Below are 18,836 nucleotides of genomic sequence, written 5' to 3' on the forward strand. Positions count from 1 at the left end.
GGAAGCTCTAGGGGGCTGGTGTTCTCCCCCCGGACCGTTAGACGGTTCGGGGGTTCTTGAATTTCCAGTGTGGATTTTGATAGGGTTTTTGTTGACCATATAAGTTACCTTTCTTTATTCTGCTATCAGTAAGCGGGCCTCTCTGTGCTAAACCTGGTTCATTTCTGTGTTTGTCATTTCCTCTTACCTCACCGTCATTATTTGTGGGGGGCTTCTATCCAGCTTTGGGGTCCCCTTCTCTGGAGGCAAGAAAGGTCTTTGTTTTCCTCTACTAGGGGTAGCTAGATTCTCCGGCTGGCGCGTGTCATCTAGAATCAACGTAGGAATGATCCCCGGCTACTTCTAGTGTTGGCGTTAGGAGTAGATATATGGTCAACCCAGTTACCACTGCCCTATGAGCTGGATTTTTGTATTCTGCAGACTTCCACGTTCCTCTGAGACCCTCGCCATTGGGGTCATAACAGCCTGCCTTCAATGTGCTATCCCTTCTTTATATAGTTGTATCGGTAGGTTCAGTGGTTATACAAGTTTTGCATGTTTAAACAAAGAGACAAAACAGGAAAGAAAGAAAAAACAGTTTCGTGGGCGGCAGTTTCACAACAAACAGTACAAAGGCAATTCCACAGACAAGAAAAACAGGATTTCATACTATAGCTAAAATGTCCTTGAATGGATAGGTCAATATTGATCACAAATTCTTTTTGGTTCATTGAGGTAACCATTTTTGTTCCGCTCTTCACAATACTGTATGGGGACAGATTGATCTAATTGTGATTGTTCTGTTCCCTTCATTCTTTCTCAGTTTGCGTAAAGAGGCCGGGAAACAAGCGAACGACTTCACTATTGTCGATCACACTTGTTTAGTGGCCTGAGCTCAGCGCATGTAAATACAGCAGAAATGCTTCGCAGGGAGACCAGGCAAGGATGATGACAGTTGTAGTTAGTGCTATTCCCAGGCGCCGGGTGCTAACTCTACTGCTTTTCCCAGCCACCAGAGCATTTAATTCTGGTATGTGTAATGATTTTTAGAGTTAATGTCAGCTGCGTAATGTCAGCTGCTATCAATCCCTGGTGTAAGTAATGGAGAGGTGTCTATCAGACACCCCCACTACTAGCTCAGACCTGGCGAGACCCAGCGACACTGAAGAGCAGTGACAGTAGTAACAATACCGCTTTTCACAGTCGCCGAGTTCAGCGCAAGACCCGGAATATCTGAAGAGCGGTGACGTTACTGAGATACTGATGTCACCGCTCTTCAGAGTCACCGGGTCTCGTGCTGCGCAGCGGAGCCAAAAGTGGCTGTAGGCAAAGTTTATGGATCATCAGAATGAGGTTCCACAGCCTTTGGTCGTCTCATCCCTTCATTATCTATGAGATCCAGTTATGTAGGTAAAGTAGCGACTTTTCTTGGTACTGCAACTAAAAGCAATAAATAGGACTGAGCTGTAATGCCGGATAAAGCTGTGATTATACAGTTATATGAAAAAGTTTGGGCACCCCTATTAATCTTAAGCTTAATGTTTTATAAAAATTGTTTTTTTTGCAACAGTTATTTCAGATTCATATATCTAATAACTGTTGGACACAGTAATGTTTCTGCCTTGAAATGAGGTTTATTGTACTAACAGAAAATGTGCAATCTGTATTCAAACAAAATTTGACAGGTGCATAAGTATGGGCACCCTTATCATTTTCTTGTTTTAAATACTCCTACCTACTTTTTACTGACTTACTAAAGCACTTTTTTTGGTTTGTAACCACATTGAGCTTTGAACTTCATAGCCAGGTGTATGCAATCATGAGAAAAGCTACTTAAAGTGGCCACTTGCAAGTTGTTCTCCTGTTTGAATCTCCTCCGAAGAGTGGCATCATGGGCTCCTCAAAACAACAGTCAAATGATCTGAAAACAATGATTATTCAACATAGTTGTTCAGGGGAAGGATACAAAAAGCTGTCTCAGAGATTTAACCTGTCAATTTCCACTGTGAGGAACATAGAAAGAAAGGAAGGGAATATCCAGCACATCCATCCAGTGTAAGTAAAATATCCAAAATTTATTAGAACAAAAAAACTGGAGTGTAAACCCAATAGGCAAATATTAATACAAATGTGTGTGAGTTTTCATAATGTTGGTATATTTTTGAGTTTTTATGCTCCAATTCACTATTTGCAGACTTCAAGTCATTTTTTGTGCTTTTAGGCCATGATTCATCTTTTACAGGTTTTTGTTTCATTTTTCTTTTACACAGACAAAACTAAGTACAAAAATAAACATGAAAGAGTGCTAATTAAATAATAAATAAGGCGCAAAGAAAAAAATCATAGCACCACTCTTCATCCAGAAAAAAGGCCCAAAAGTAAAGATGTCATAACACGTTAGTGTTTTTTTCTAAAAGTTTGTTGGAAAAGTGTGTGTGTCTATATTTGACAGAAGCCTTTTTTAAGCTAATAACAGGTAGTAAATGGACTGGAAGTATACAGGAGAAATAAGACTTTTCTATGGGGATTCTCCTCCAAGTTTTGGCTTAACCCCTTAATGACCGCCAATACCTCTTTTAACTGACCTGCGATATAAGAGACTAGCATCCCCATACAGGGGACAATCCAGCAGCTGTCGGCTGTACACTATAGCTGACAACTTGCTGTATCAGCCATGATCAGTGTTTGCACCGTCCATATCTGTTTAACCCCTTAGATGCTGCTGTCAATAGTGACTACATCATTATAAATGGTTAACAGAGTGTGGGGGCTTCCTCTTTATCCAAACTGGTGCCCTCAGATCATGATTGTGTGGTCCTGATGTTTGCAATGGCAATTCATGACCAAATAGCGGCCTTAGGGTACCGTCTCACTATACGATTTACCAACGATCACGACCTGCGATACGACCTGGCCGTGATCGTTGATAAGTCGTTGTGTGGTCGCTGGGGAGCTGTCACACAGACCGCTCTCCAGCGACCAACGATGCCGAGGTTCGCTGGTAACAAGGGTAAACATCAGGTTACTAAGCGCAGGGCCGCGCTTAGTAACCCGATGTTTACCGTGGTTACCAGAGTAAAAGTAAAAAAAAACAAACAGTACATACTGACCATCTGATGTCCGTCAGGTCCCTTGCTGTCTGCTTCCTGCTCTGACTGAGTGCCGCCGTACAGTGAGAGCAGAGCACAGCGGTGACGTCACCGCTGTGATCTGCTCTCACTTTCCGGCCGGCAGACAGACAGAGCGGGAAGCAGACGGCAAGGGACCTGACGGACATAGGATGGTGAGTATGTACGGTTTGTTTTTTTTTACTTTTACGCTGGTAACCAGGGTAAACATCGGGTTACTAAGCGCGGCCCTGCGCTTAGTAACCCGATGTTTACCCTGGTTACCAGCAAACGCATCGCTGGATCGCTGTCACACACAACGATCCAGCGATGACAGCGGGAGATCCAGCGACGAAAGAAAGTTTCAAACGATCTGCTACGACGTACGATTCTCAGCAGGGTGTCTGATCGCAGTAGCGTGTCAGACACTGCGAGATCGTAACGATATCGCTAGAACGTCACGAATCGTGCCGTCGTAGCGATAAAAATGCCACTGTGTGACGGTACCCTTAGAGTCTGACGGCTGTTGTAACCTGTTCAGAAGTTAGAGGCATTTAGGTGGTAAAAATACACATTTTCATTTCTGTCATGCCACTTTGCATTAATTCCTGTAAAGCACCTGAAGGGTTAATAAACTACCTGACAGCAGTTTTCAATATGTCTAGGGGTGCTGTTTTTAAAATGATATCACATTTGGGGGTTTCCCAATATATAGGACCCCTAAAGTCACTTCAAACATGGATAAGTCCCTAAAAAAATAAATTTTGTAAATTTCCTTGAAAAAATGAAAAATTGCTGCTACATTTTTAAACCTCCTAAAATGCTAACAAAATAAAATAACATTTTACAAATGGTGCTGATGTAAAGGCGACATGTGGGAAATGTTATTTATTAATGGTTTGCTGTGGTATGACCATCTGGATTAAAGGGATAATCATTCACATTTAGAAAATTGCAAATTGTTTAACATTTTTCTCAAATTTTTGATATTTTTTTATAAATAAGCACAAAACATATTGACCTAAATTTACCATTATCATAAAGTATAATGTGTCACGAAAAAAACAGTATCAAAATCACTGGGATTTGTTGAAGCATTGCAGCATTATTATCACATAAAGTGACACTGGTCAGATTTCAAAAATTTGGCTCCGTCACTAAAAAAAACTATATTAAAAACTGCTTTAAAAAAGCAGATGAGAAAGTAATAATAACCACAAAAAAAAGTTTTATATTTTACATAACTATAAAATATTTTACATTTTTTTTACATTTTTCAATTAATTCTAATATCTATTTCACAATCTAATGAGTCATGAGTACTAGTTTTGCATGAACATAATGGACTTGCATATTAAGTAGATCATATTGGTTGACAATTTTACACTTATCATTATTATTATTATTTAGGAATATCTGCATTCAAACATAACACTATTTTATTTATCTATATATATACAGTATATATATATATATATATATATATATATATATATATATATATATATATTACAATAATAGTATTGGATTATAAATGTGTTTTTGTCAGGGTCTTCTCTTGTTTTGATCCATGTGCATATTGTATTTATGCTTCTTTTGAAATGTTCCTCCCTTCTATTGCTTGTGATATTGAACAGCATCATGAAACAGTGGTTCACTATATATATATATATATATATATATATATATATATATATATATATATATATATATATATATGTATATGGCAATTATAGCCATGTTCCGTACAGCAGGCCCTTTTTATGTCCACATGTCTCAGTTATTTCTCCTACAGTCAGTATTATTCCAGGCTGATGACCATGTGGCCACTATGGAGTGCACAGACTTGTGACCGATTGTATGGGGCTGACTGGGTGATGAACCCTCTTGCCTTGATCACATGCTCAGTGAACCCATAAGCTGAGCCTACAGGGAATATCACCTTCAGCTTGGTCTGAACAAGGCACTATTTATCCCAGCCCCACAGCACAATCCACACAATAGCTTCACTTTAAATAAATATTTAATTTCTGGAAAACCAAGAGAGTTTTCCTGACATAAATTGCTTTCTCCATGTCAGATAGGAAGAGGAATGTCAACATTTTCTCTGCATTTTTATTACTCTTTCCTCCTCCTGTCTCTATATGAACATTGTCAGTCCATGGACCTTCCATAAATTACTGCCTAAAGATTTTATCCCAGAGTAAATATAAATTATATATCAGCCATTAAACAATACTAATAATACAAAATACCATTGTCAGAGTGACCATCAAAATAATATACAGATAGATGATAGATAAATAGCTAGATAGATAATAGATAGATAGATAGATAGATAGATAGATAGATAGATAGATAGATAGATAGATAGATAGATAAGGAAAGTTCATAGATAGATAATAGATAGATAATAGATAGATAGATAGATAGATAGATAGATAGATAGATAGGAATCAAAAAAACAGGTGAAAAAAGAGCAATTTTTATTTAGCCCATGACAGCGACGTTTCAGTCTATATATATATATATATATAGAGATAGATAATAGATAGATATAGATAAATAGATAGATACAGTAGATAGATAGATAGATAGATAGATAGATAGATAGATGATAGATAGACAGATAGATAGATAGATGATAGATAGATAGATAGATAGATAGATAGATAGATAGATAGATAGATAGATAGATAGATAGATAGATAGATAGATACAGTAGATAGATAGATAGATAGATAGATAGATAGATAGATAGATAGATAGATAGATAGATAGATAGATAGATAGATAGATAGATAGATAGATACAGTAGATAGATAGATAGATAGATAGATAGATAGATAGATAGATAGATAGATAGATAGATAGATAGATAGCGGAACAACACAATACACTGTATGCAGAATTATTAGGCAAGTTGTAATTTAGAGGATTATTTTTATTATTGATCAACAACTATGATCTCAATCAACCCAAAAGACTCATAAATTTCAAAGCTTAATATTTTTGGAACTTGGAGTGGGTTCTTTTTTAGATTTGGCTATCTTAGGAGGACATCTGTTTGTGCAGGTAACTATTACTGTGAAGAATTATTAGGCAACTTAATGAAAACCAAATATATTCCCATCTCACTTGTTTATTTTCACCAGGTAAACCAATATAACTGCACAAAATTTAGAAATAGACATTTCTGACATGCAAAAACAAAACAAAAAAAAATTAGTGACCAATATAGCCACCTTTCTTTATGATGACACTCAGCAGCCTCCATCCATAGATTCTGTCAGTGGCTTGATCTGTTTACGATGAACATTGCCTGCAGCAGCCACCACAGCCTCCAGACACTGTGCCGAGAGGTGGACTGTTTTCCTCCCTGTAGATCTCACATTTTATGAGGGACCACAGGTTCTCTATGGGGTTAAGATCAGGCGAACAAGGGGGCCATGTCATTATTTTTCTTCTTTGAGACCTTTCCTGGCCAGCCACGCTGTGGAGTAGTTGGAGGCATGTGATGGAGCATTGTCCTGCATGAAAATCATGTTTTTCTTGAACGATACCGACTTCTTTCTGTACCACTGCATGAAGAAGTCGTCTTCCACAAACTGGCAGTAGGTCTGGGAGTTCAGCTTCACTCCATCCTCAACCCGAAAAGGTCCCACAAGTTCATCTTTGATGATACCAGCCCATACCAGTACCCCACCTCCACCTTGCTGGTGTCTGAGTCGGAGTGGAGCTCTCTGTCCCTTTACTGATCCAGCCATCTGGCCCATCAAGAGTCAATCTCATTTCATCAGTCCATAAATCCTTAGAAAAGTCAGTCCAGATATTTCTTGGCCCAGTCTTGACGTTTTATCTTATGTTTCTTGTACAAAGGTGGTCGTTTTTCAGCCTTCCTTACCTTGGCCATGTCCCTGAGTATCGCACACCTTGTGCTTTTTGTTTCTCCAGTAACGTTGCAGCTCTGAAATATGGCAAAACTGGTGGCAAATGGCATCTTGGCAGCTTCACGCTTGATTTTCCTCAATTCATGGGCAGTTATTTTGCGCCTTTTTTGCCCAACACGCTTCTTGCGACCCTGTTGGCTATTTTCCATGAAACGCTTGATTGTTCGGTGATCACGCTTCAAAAGTTTGGCAATTTCAAGACTGCTGCATCCCTCTGCAAGACATCTCACAATTTTGGACTTTTCAGAGCCCGTCAAATCTCTCTTCTGGCCTATTTTGCCAAAGGAAAGGAAGTTGCCTAATAATTAAGCACACCTTATATAGGGTTATGATGTCATTAGACAACACCCCTCCTCATTACAGAGATGCACATCACCTGATTTACTTAATTGGTAGTTGGCTCTCAGCCTGAACAGCTTGGAGTAGGAAAACATGTATAAAAAGTATCATGTGATCAAAATACAACTTGCCTAATAATTCTGATATTATCAGGTGCACAGGCCTTCACTGCAATCCATCCATTATGCATAAAAATCTAATAACTTAGATAGACAGACAGACAATAAGATAGATAGATAGATAGATAGATAGATAGATAAGAGATGATAGATAGATAGATAGATAGATAGATAGATAGATAGATAGATAGATAGATAATAGATAGATAGATAGATAGATAAGAGATGATAGATAGATAGATAGATAGATAGATAGATAGATAGATAGATAGATAGATAGATAGATAGATAAGAGATGATAGATAGATAGATAGATAGATAGATAGATAGATTAGATAGATAATAGATAATAGATAATAGATAGATAGATAGATAGATAGATAGATAGATAGATAGATAGATAGATAGGAGATAGATAGATAGATAATAGATGATAGATAGATAGATAGATAGATAGATAGATAGATAGATAGATAGATAGATAGATAGATAAGAGATGATAGATAGATAGATAGATAGATAGATAGATAGATAGATAGATAGATAGATAGATAGATAAGAGATGATAGATAGATAGATAGATAATAGATAGATAGATAGATAGATAGATAGATAGATAGATAATAGATAGATAGATAATAGATGATTGATAGATAGATAGATAGATAGATAGATAGATAGATTCTTTGTAATATTACGTGAATTATTAAAACTATTTTTTTTTTTTTATTACCCTTTTTGAAAACTGAATTGAATTCTATATGTACGAATTGTGGTAGTATTATTGGTATTGGTATTTGTTTTTTTTTATTCTTTTTTAATAAAAAAGAAAAAAGGCTTCATTATTATAAAATATAAGTAAATACAGCATATAAAGATGAGAGTCATGCTATATATGTGTTTTGTTCGCTTGTTCGATAATATCAGACATTTTGCACCAGGACGTCAGAAGGAAAAGCCAAATTAATGTTAATATCTGTTTTGTGGCTTATTTTACTTGTGTGCTGACAACTTCATGTTACTAATAATAATATTGATGATTATCATAATTCTTGTTCCAGATTATTAAACTAATTTTTAATTTACAGCATAAAATAAACCTGTCAGGAAGATTTACAACAAGTTGTTAGAGTTTAGAGACCCTTTAGGTTCAGGGTTTTCACAGTGAGGGGCTGCTATTCCTGTGTCCATCATCTGAGGATCAAGCCTTGGTTTCCCTTTCATTCCTTTTCCAAAAGATTTAGAAATTCTGAACATATTTCTTGACTGTTACAAAACCGCTGTCCCTGCGAAGAAATGAACCCCCGGAATTGCTACATTAGCTCCTCGGCGCCATATTGCGGCATATACCCTGCCAGATTGGGGATAGTTGATCATTAATGGGATCTGGGTTCTTTCTTGTGATGGCAGAATATAAACTATTATCCCTTAGTAAAAGTTTTCTGTGGGATCTACAATAAACCGAGGGAAAATCAACAATGATCTCTGCGCCGCTAAACTCCTCCGTTCTACCTTAAGAAATTCTGTGCCTTAAAAGGACGCTTGCTGCAGTACCGACATCTGCCAATAGAGGGCAGCAGTGTCACGCGGTACAGTCACAGCAGACGCCGAAGCTCCCAGTCCCCGCGCTGCTGCTCCGCATCCGCCGCCGCCCGCAGCCCCGACCACCTCCTATAATAATGGGGTCCGTGCAGAGGACGCACCCTAAATAGCGACTGCGGGGTGATGGCTGCAGACGGCTGCGGTACCGCACTGATCTCTGCATTGTCACACAACTGCAGGGACGAGGATGACAATGTGCCTCCTAAAACTCAGATCTATTAGTCCCAGAATGTTATATCCGCCTGCAAATAATTATGCACTGAACTATCCATGTGCTTATATGTATATATCCCCTACTCCACATACAGCGAGGTGTTATCTATCTTTCTATCTATCTATCTATCTATCTATCTATCCCATAGCTATCATCTCATAATATCTCATATCTATCTATCTATCTCTATTATCTATCTATCTATTATCTATCTATCAACCTATTATCTATCCCACATCTATCTGTCTCTCTGCTATTTCCTATTTATAAATTATATTTGTAGACTATATAATATCTATAGTATAGTATAGTATCTATAGCTATTTATCGCAGCTTATCTATATACTAATTATCTGTCTATTAGCTATCTATCTCATATATACCTATCAATCAATCTATATATCTAATTTGTAGCTATCTCACGTGGATCTACTATCTGTCTAATATCCATTGATCTATCTTTTAAATAATTAACATCTTGCTCATATATATTATATAATCTATAAATCTATCTGTGCATCTATTTATAACAGAGAGATAGATAGATGATAGATAGATAGATAGATAGATAGATAGATAGATAGATAGATAGATAGATAGATAGATAGATTATAGATGATAGATAGATAGATAGATAGATAGATAGATAGATAGATAGATAGATAGATAGATAGATTGATAATAGACAGATAGATAATAGATAGATAGATAGATAATAGATAGATAGATAGATAGATAGATAGATAGATAGATAGATAGATAGATCATCTATATCTATGTATTTATCTGTTAATTTATTTATCTACCACATGCTTATCTGTCTCATATCTATGTCAAACCTTTAAACTCTCTCTTTCTGTTTTCTCTTTCTCTCTCTCTTTCTATTTCAGTCCACGTTCACATATTGGACATAATATGAGTCGAAAAGATAGTAAAAACCGTTCACTTCGCTGCTGGTCTCTCGCTTTTCTGCCCCTAGTTCACACTGTGATATAGCTGCGGTCATTTATGACTTATAGTTATTAATATTGATAAATAAGCAGTAGACAAAGAAATGCAGGAAAGTTCGGTGTAGAAGTTGTAGTATTCCTGTAGATAAAACATCAATTATAGATTACTATAAACAAAATGATTTCCACACTTGTCTGTGTCTCCATATATCCAGCGGTTGCAACAACTAAAAGGTGACATTATTAGAGCACTACTTTATTCAAGGTCTGCAGGAGAAAAGTGTTATTAAAACTGACACACCATCATTACAGGGAGAGCTAGAAAAATAACAGGCTTAAGGCCTCTGTGTATGAAAATAAAGGTATGGAAAGATAGATAGATAGATAGATAGATAGATAGATAGATAGATAGATAGATAGATAGATAGATAGATAGATAGATAGATAGATAGATAGATAATAGATAGATGATAGATAGATAGATAGATAGATAGATAGATAGATAGATAGATAGATAGATACATAATTGATAGATAGATAATAGATAGATAATAGATAGATAGATAGATAGATAGATAGATGATAGATAGATAGATAGATAGATAGATACATAATTGATAGATAGATAGATAATAGATAGATAGATAATAGATAGATAGATAGATAGATAGATAGATAGATAGATAGATAGATAGATAGATAGATAGATGATAGATAGATAATAGATAGATAGATAGATAGATAGATATATATGGGATAGATTGATAATTTAGATAGATGATAGATAGATAGATAGATACATAATTGATAGATAGATAATAGATAGATAGATAATAGATAGATGATAGATAGATAGATAGATAGATAGATAGATAGATGATAGATAGATAGATAGATAGATAGATAGATAGATAGATAGATAGATAGATAGATAGATAGATATGGGATAGATTGATAATTTAGATAGATGATAGATAGATAGATAGATAGATAGATAGATAGATAGATAGATAGATACATAATTGATAGATAGATAATAGATAGATAGATGATAGATAGATAGATATGGGATAGATTGATAATTTAGATAGATGATAGATAGATAGATAGATAGATAGATAGATAGATAGATAGATAGATAGATACATAATTGATAGATAGATAATAGATAGATAGATAATAGATAGATGATAGATAGATAGATAGATAGATAGATAGATAGATAGATGATAGATAGATAGATAGATAGATAGATAGATAGATAGATAGATATGGGATAGATTGATAATTTAGATAGATGATAGATAGATAGATAGATACATAATTGATAGATAGATAATAGATAGATAGATGATAGATAGATAGATGATAGATAGATAGATAGATAGATAGATAGATAGATAGATAGATAGATAGATAGATAGTAGATAGATAATAGATAGATAGATAGATAGATAGATAGATAGATAGATAGATAGATGATAGATAGATAGATAGATAGATAGATAGATAGATAGATAGATAGATCTATGTAGCAAGATAAACACATAATAGGAGATTTATTATTTTTTGTTTTTTTCCAGTCTTTATTGTAAATTAACAGTTTCTAATCACATGCTCTTTCCCTGATATGACAATTTCAGATTTGCTCTCTGAGAATCCAGGATAATGATGAAGATGGATGAATCTGATCACTATTGTAATATCCATAATAATAAGTGTATTGTTATAGATATACAAGTGTGTGGGAATAATAAATGTTAATTGCTGCCTCACACATGAGCCATCCTGTGACATTCTGAGCAGAGATACAAGGAGCTTCTTGCAGACTCCTCACCTTTCACTCAGTGCAGCTCCAGCCCAGCACTGTCAGGAGCTCTTCTCCCCAGAGGCTGCAAGAATATGTTAATATTTGTCTTTTCTCGTTCCTCAGTCCTCCTTAATTGCTCATTGTTTCATTAGAGGGGAAAAAAAGTGAAATTCTTTATATGCTAATTATTCACAATCATACTAAACCCACGTCTGTTTAGTTTAATTAACTGTGCTCGCTGTAATGCACTGATAGCATCATTTATTTAATGGGAGGAGGAAACAAACATTGTATTTTATTATAATCTATGAAAAATATTTATGCTCCACTCCTTGTTTAAGCATCATTTTATATAGTAAATCACTGCCATATATCTCCACCATTTATTTTTATAACATGTTAATTACTGGGTGTCATAATACATTAATTGAAGTTTTGGAATATTTACTTATTTGCAATGTTTATGCCATTGCACTACTGTAGTTTTATCAGCACAGTATCTTGCATTGTATATTATGCTTATTGTATTATTATGCTTACATTGCAGAATGAGATGTTGACCTACATTAAAATGTGTTGCATTGTGTCATATTTTTAGTCTATCATTATATGTTCCAATGTAATACATTGAAGCACTGTGTCACTATGTGGTGCATTAAGTAATTTTGCATTACATACTATTGTTACATTTTACCTGTATTTATTATATTGTCACTCATTGTTATATGATGTTAGCTTATGATGCATTGTGCTCTATTGTTGCATTGTATCACATTGTATTTATGTTATATAGCATAGTAATATTGTATCAATGTGTATTGCAGTGTGTAATATTGATATATTGAATGGTGTATGTTGATTTACAATTGTATTGTTATATTGTAGCAGTACATGTTTCAGTATGACTTTTATCTATGCATGCTGCATTGTGTACTATGTATATATTGCACTAGAATATATTGTAGATTTATTATAATTATTATATTTTATTATTAGTGCATTGGTCAATATCTGTTTGCTGTATCACTCCAATTAATATATATTGCATATGGGTAACATCATCACACAGGATCAGTATATGATTATTCATCACTTTATTGCTGCTACTTTTTATCTAAAGGATAAAACCACCTGATTAAAGAAAAAAAATAGACCAGAGAATTGAGAGTTGATTTCTCATATGTTCTTTTGTTGCTGGATTTCCTTGGTAATCGCTGCTGCTGAGATTTAATCCCAGATTCTCATTGATCCAGAAGCTTATTCCTTTCTATTGTCGGTGTTCTGTCTTGTTGCCCCATGTTCTTCTTCCTCCAGATCAGTCTTCAGGGCTGTGACAGGGAGAGGATTGTGTCAGGGGCACAGAGTGGGGCAGGAGCTGTCTGGTTTCGGGTCAGAGGATGGGCTGCCAGGGTGATGTTCTGTGTCACAGCCAGCACTGGAGTCACACCTGATGTAAGAATGCAGCTCCAGTAGGATTGTGCGGTCATTAGACACATCCCAAGGTTGGACCTTTGTTATTCATTTCAGCAATCGGTTGTATATCGAAACAAAAGCAGGAAAATGTGAATCTGAAAGCACAGAGGTGTATATGTGGAGAAAGAGAAAAGGAAAGAAGGAAAGAAAGAAAAAGAAAGGAAGGAAGGAAGGAAGGAAGGAAGAAAAGGAAAGACAGAAAGGAAAAAAGATGGATGGAAGGAAATAGAAAAAGATACATAGATTAGATAGATAAAAAAGATGGATGGAAGGAAATAAGGAAATAGAAATAGATAGATAGATAGATAGATAGATAGATAGATATATACCTCTTCTCCTGTTATCACGCCGACCTTTTTAGAAAACACCAGTGATTGTCTTACCGCTGTCTCTAACATCATGTCCTCCCTCTATCTGAAACTGAACCTGTCAAAAACTGAACTCCTCGTGTTCTCTCCCTCTACAAACCTACCTTTGCCCGACATTGCCATCTCTGTGTGCGGTTCCACCATTACTCCAAAGCAACATGCCCGCTGCCTTGGAGTCATCCTTGATTCCGAGCTTTCATTCACCCCCCACATCCGATCACTGGCTCGCTCTTCTTATCTGCATCTCAAAAACATTTCCAGAATTCGCCCTTTTCTTACTTTCGACTCTGCAAAAACTCTTACTGTCTCACTTATTCATTCTCGTCTGGACTATTGTAACTCTCTACTAATTGGCCTACCTTTTACCAGACTCTCCCCGCTCCAATCTGTCCTGAATGCTGCTGCCAGGATCATATTCCTCGCCAACCGTTACACCGATGCCTCTACCTTGTGCCAGTCATTACACTGGCTACCCATCCAATCCAGAATCCAGTACAAAACTACTACCCTCATCCACAAAGCACTCCATGGCTCAGCACCACCCTACATCTCCTCTCTGGTCTCAGTCTACCAACCTACCCGTGCCCTCCGCTCTGCTAATGACCTCAGGTTAGCATCCTCAATAATCAGAACCTCCCACTCCCGTCTCCAAGACTTTACACGTGCAGCGCCGATTCTTTGGAATGCACTACCTAGGTTAATACAATTAATCCCCAATCCCCACAGTTTTAAGCGTGCCCTAAAAACTCATTTGTTCAGATTGGCCTACCGCCTCAACGCATTAACCTAATTATCCCTGTGTGGCCTATTAATAAAAAAACAACAACATAATCACGTTCCTCCATCATGTTCTCATACACTTTATGCAGTTAATAGCCTCTGTGTCTGTACTGTTACATACTTAGGCAGTTAACTGGTTCATGCAGCTTTACATGAACACCCGAGCCTTACACTATGGCTGGTCCAAATAACTAAAGCAATTGTTACCATCCACCTCTCGTGTCTCCCCTTTTCCTCATAGATTGTAAGCTTGCGAGCAGGGCCCTCATTCCTCCTGGTATCTGTTTTGAACTGTGATTTCTGTTATGCTGTAATGTCTATTGTCTGTATAAGTCCCCTCTATAAGTTGTAAAGCGCTGCGGAATATGTTGGCGCTATATAAATAAAATTATTATTATTATTATTATTATTATTATTATTATAGATAGATAGAAGGAAGGAAAGCAATGGAACAGCACGGTATAGAAAAATTCAGGGTGCAGGGCCCTCCCAAAAAAATATCTATTTGTATAAACAAGAAAAAAGGAGGCAGCACTCCAATAAATTATGAAAAAAGTGGACTTTATTAGCCCATATGGTGTGGGATAGATAGATAGATAGATAGATAGATAGATAGATAGATAGATAGATAGATAGATAGATAGATAGATAGATAGATAACAGATAGAAAGAAAAAACTATGAAAAGAAAATACAGTAGAGGTGCAGAACCACAAAAAATAGGGGTGCAGAGCCTCCCAGGTAAGAACCACTCCCCCCATTATATATATATATATATATATATATATATATATATATATATATATATATATATATATATATATATATATATATAATGGAGAGAGCACACAAAAGGAAAAATGTATTTAGAAAAAAATATTAAAAATTTCCTGGCCCACAATGGGGACGTTTGCTCCATATGACTTTTCTCAAGCAGGCCCTTATAGTCACTAATACTATCATAGACAATTATATTTCTAATTTTTTTCTACCTTTCTGCTCTGGTGTGCTGCCTCATTTTTGATATATAGATACCTAGGCTTGAGAAAGGCTCATGTGAGCCGAAACATCGCCATGTGGGTGTGTGCTGTTCCATTGTGTGTGTGTGTATGCACTTGTGAGCTGTATATACTTTTGTGCTGTATATATTTGTGTACTGTATATACTTGTGTGCTGCATATACTTGTGTACTGTATATACTTGTGTGCTGTATATACTTGTGTGCTGCATATACTTGTGTGCTGCATATTCTTGTGTGCTGCATATACTTGTGGGCTGTATATACTTGTGTGCTGCATATACTTGTGTGTTGCATATACTTGTGTGCTGCATATACTTGTGGGCTGTATATACTTGTGTGCTGTATATACTTGTGTGCAGTATATATTTTTGTTGTGTACTGTATATACTTGTGTGCTGTATATACTTGTTTTCTGTATATATTTGTGTTGTGTGCTGTAATATACTTGTGTGCTGTATATACTTTTGTGCTGTATATACTTGTGTGCTGTATATATTTGTGTACTGTATATATTTGTGTACTGCATATACTTCTGTGCTGTATATACTTGCGTGCTGTATATACTTGTGTGCTGTATATATTTGTGTGCTGTATATATTTGTGTACTGTATATATTTGTGTGTTGCATATACTTCTGTACTGTATATACTTGTGTGCTGTATATAGTTGTGTGCTGTATATATTTGTGTTGTGTGCTGCATATACTTGTGTGCTGTATATACTTGTGTGCTGTATATACTTGTGTGCTGTATATACTTGCGTGCTGTATATACTTGTGTACTGTATATATTTGTGTGCTGCATATACTTCAGTGCTGTATATATTTGTGTGCTGTATATACTTGTGTGCTGTATATACTTGTGTGCTGTATATATTTGTGTTGTGAGCTGTATATATTGGTGTACTGTATATGTTTGTGTGCTGTATATACTTCTGTGCTGTATATATTTGTGTGCTGTATATATTTGTGTGCTGTATATACTTGTGTGCTGTATATACTTGTGTACTGTATATACTTGTGTGCTGTATATACTTCTGTGCTGTATATATTTGTGTGCTGTATATATTTGTGTACTGTATATACTTGTGTGCTGTATATACTTGTGTGCTGTATATACTTGTGTACTGTATATGTTTGTGTGCTGCATATACTTCTGTGCTGTATATATTTGTGTGCTGTATATACCTGTGTGCTGTATATACTTGTGTTGTGTGCTGTATATACTTGTGTGCTGCATATACTTCTGTGATGTATATACTTCTGTGCTGTATATATTTGTGTGCTGTATATACTTGTGTGCTGTATATATTTGTGTACTGTATATACTTGTGAGCTGTATATATTGGTGTACTGTATATGTTTGTGTGCTGTATATACTTGTGTGCTGTATATATTTGTGTGCTGCATATACTTGTGTGCTGTATATACTTGTGTTGTGTGCTGTATATATTTGTGTGCTGCATATACTTGTGTGCTGTATATACTTGTGTTGTGTGCTGTATATACTTGTCCTGACTGCCATGCTATTGCTGGTGCATTACACAGGCCTTAATTAAAAATCTATAGTGTGTAGTAAAGTATGACATAATCCCAATTTACCCCATTATTAGCAATGCTCGGACTATATAAGAGCTCAATCTGCCAGGATTGTATTTCATATTATCTATGTATTTATTTTATAGCAGAGCTGGGATTAGGGGGGCAGCAGTTGTGTAATCCCGGTTGATGTCCTGCTGCAGTCACACTAATCAGTGCTATTCCCCGGGGTCAGGCGACCCCCTGCTGTCAATCACACACACTGATTCAGAGGGGGCATTGTTCCCCGCTACGTCAGTGGCCTTCCTCTCAGATTGTGGAACAATGGGGCAGCCTCTGATCATTCAGACGGAATCTGGCCATTATCTGGGGAGAATGCTCGCTCCTGATCTTTCAGAGGGAGATTCCGTTTGGTGGATCCCAATCTTTTCCCCAGTGTCCGCAGCCTCGGGCATGGAGAGGACCCAATACACTGTCACCTTTACCAAAATACCTTTGCTGGTGCATCAGTATTAGAAATGTTATTTATTTGTAATGAACATATGATATTGTACTCCAAATTAACCATGTGTGAAACTCTGAATTCCTGCATACATTTGTCCAGTATTGGAGGTATTAAAAAACACTCACAGAATATGCTTCTGATTGCAACATTTCAAGAATTATTTTTTTTATTTTTGTTAATTGTATTTTATATATAATATATTATTTTATAGTTTTGGTTGCTGGTCAGTTCAGTTTAAAAAACGTGTTCAGCTTTTCCACTTAAGGTTTTTTAATTATTTTGCAAAACATAGTAAAAATATAGATTATTGTAACAACAGCCTTGAATGGGAATATGATAGACATTTTTTAGGATTATATATATATATATATATATATATATATATATATATATATATATATATATATATATATATATATTCAGATAATTGCCTCCACTTTATAATATTATTTGTGTAATTAAAGTTTCAAGGAAAAAAAAAAGATGAATAGTAAAAAAAATAAAAAAAAATGTAGGTGTTATGGCTATTATAAAGTATTGCCCCATACAAAAAAAAAAATTAAAGAGCCTACCTACCCCAAAATGCATTACATCGAGAATTAAAAAAAAACATCAGACTCACTTTAGATAATGCTATTAAATATTTCTATTTCAGAGAAATTCATAATTACTATCATAATGTACTTTTAAATAACTTACATAAAATGGCTGGAGATTGTAATATGTGCAAGAAGCAGTTTAATGTGGTGCTGCTTGATAATTAGCAATATGATGAACTGGAGATAATAGATAACTGAAACATCTTTGCTCCCCTGGAATAACATTTAAGACAGACGGTATTAATAAATATTACACCCTGTGTGGTACTTTTCAGCTTGCTAGGTAGAGTTCTAGAAATAATAAATATTTGTACTATTTTTTTTTCTTGAAGCATGGGCCTGTCAAACATTTTTTTTGCTCCAGGTTCATGAATGCCAATAGTGGATTGAAACTTTATTTTATTTCTTTTTTTTTATCTTTACTCTTATTTATTTTTGTTTGTTTTTTTCAAATAACCCAAAACTGATTCCACAACTAATAAAA

The sequence above is a fragment of the Ranitomeya variabilis genome, chromosome 6 (genome assembly GCF_051348905.1).
Source record: "Ranitomeya variabilis isolate aRanVar5 chromosome 6, aRanVar5.hap1, whole genome shotgun sequence".
Taxonomy (NCBI): Eukaryota; Metazoa; Chordata; class Amphibia; order Anura; family Dendrobatidae; genus Ranitomeya; species Ranitomeya variabilis.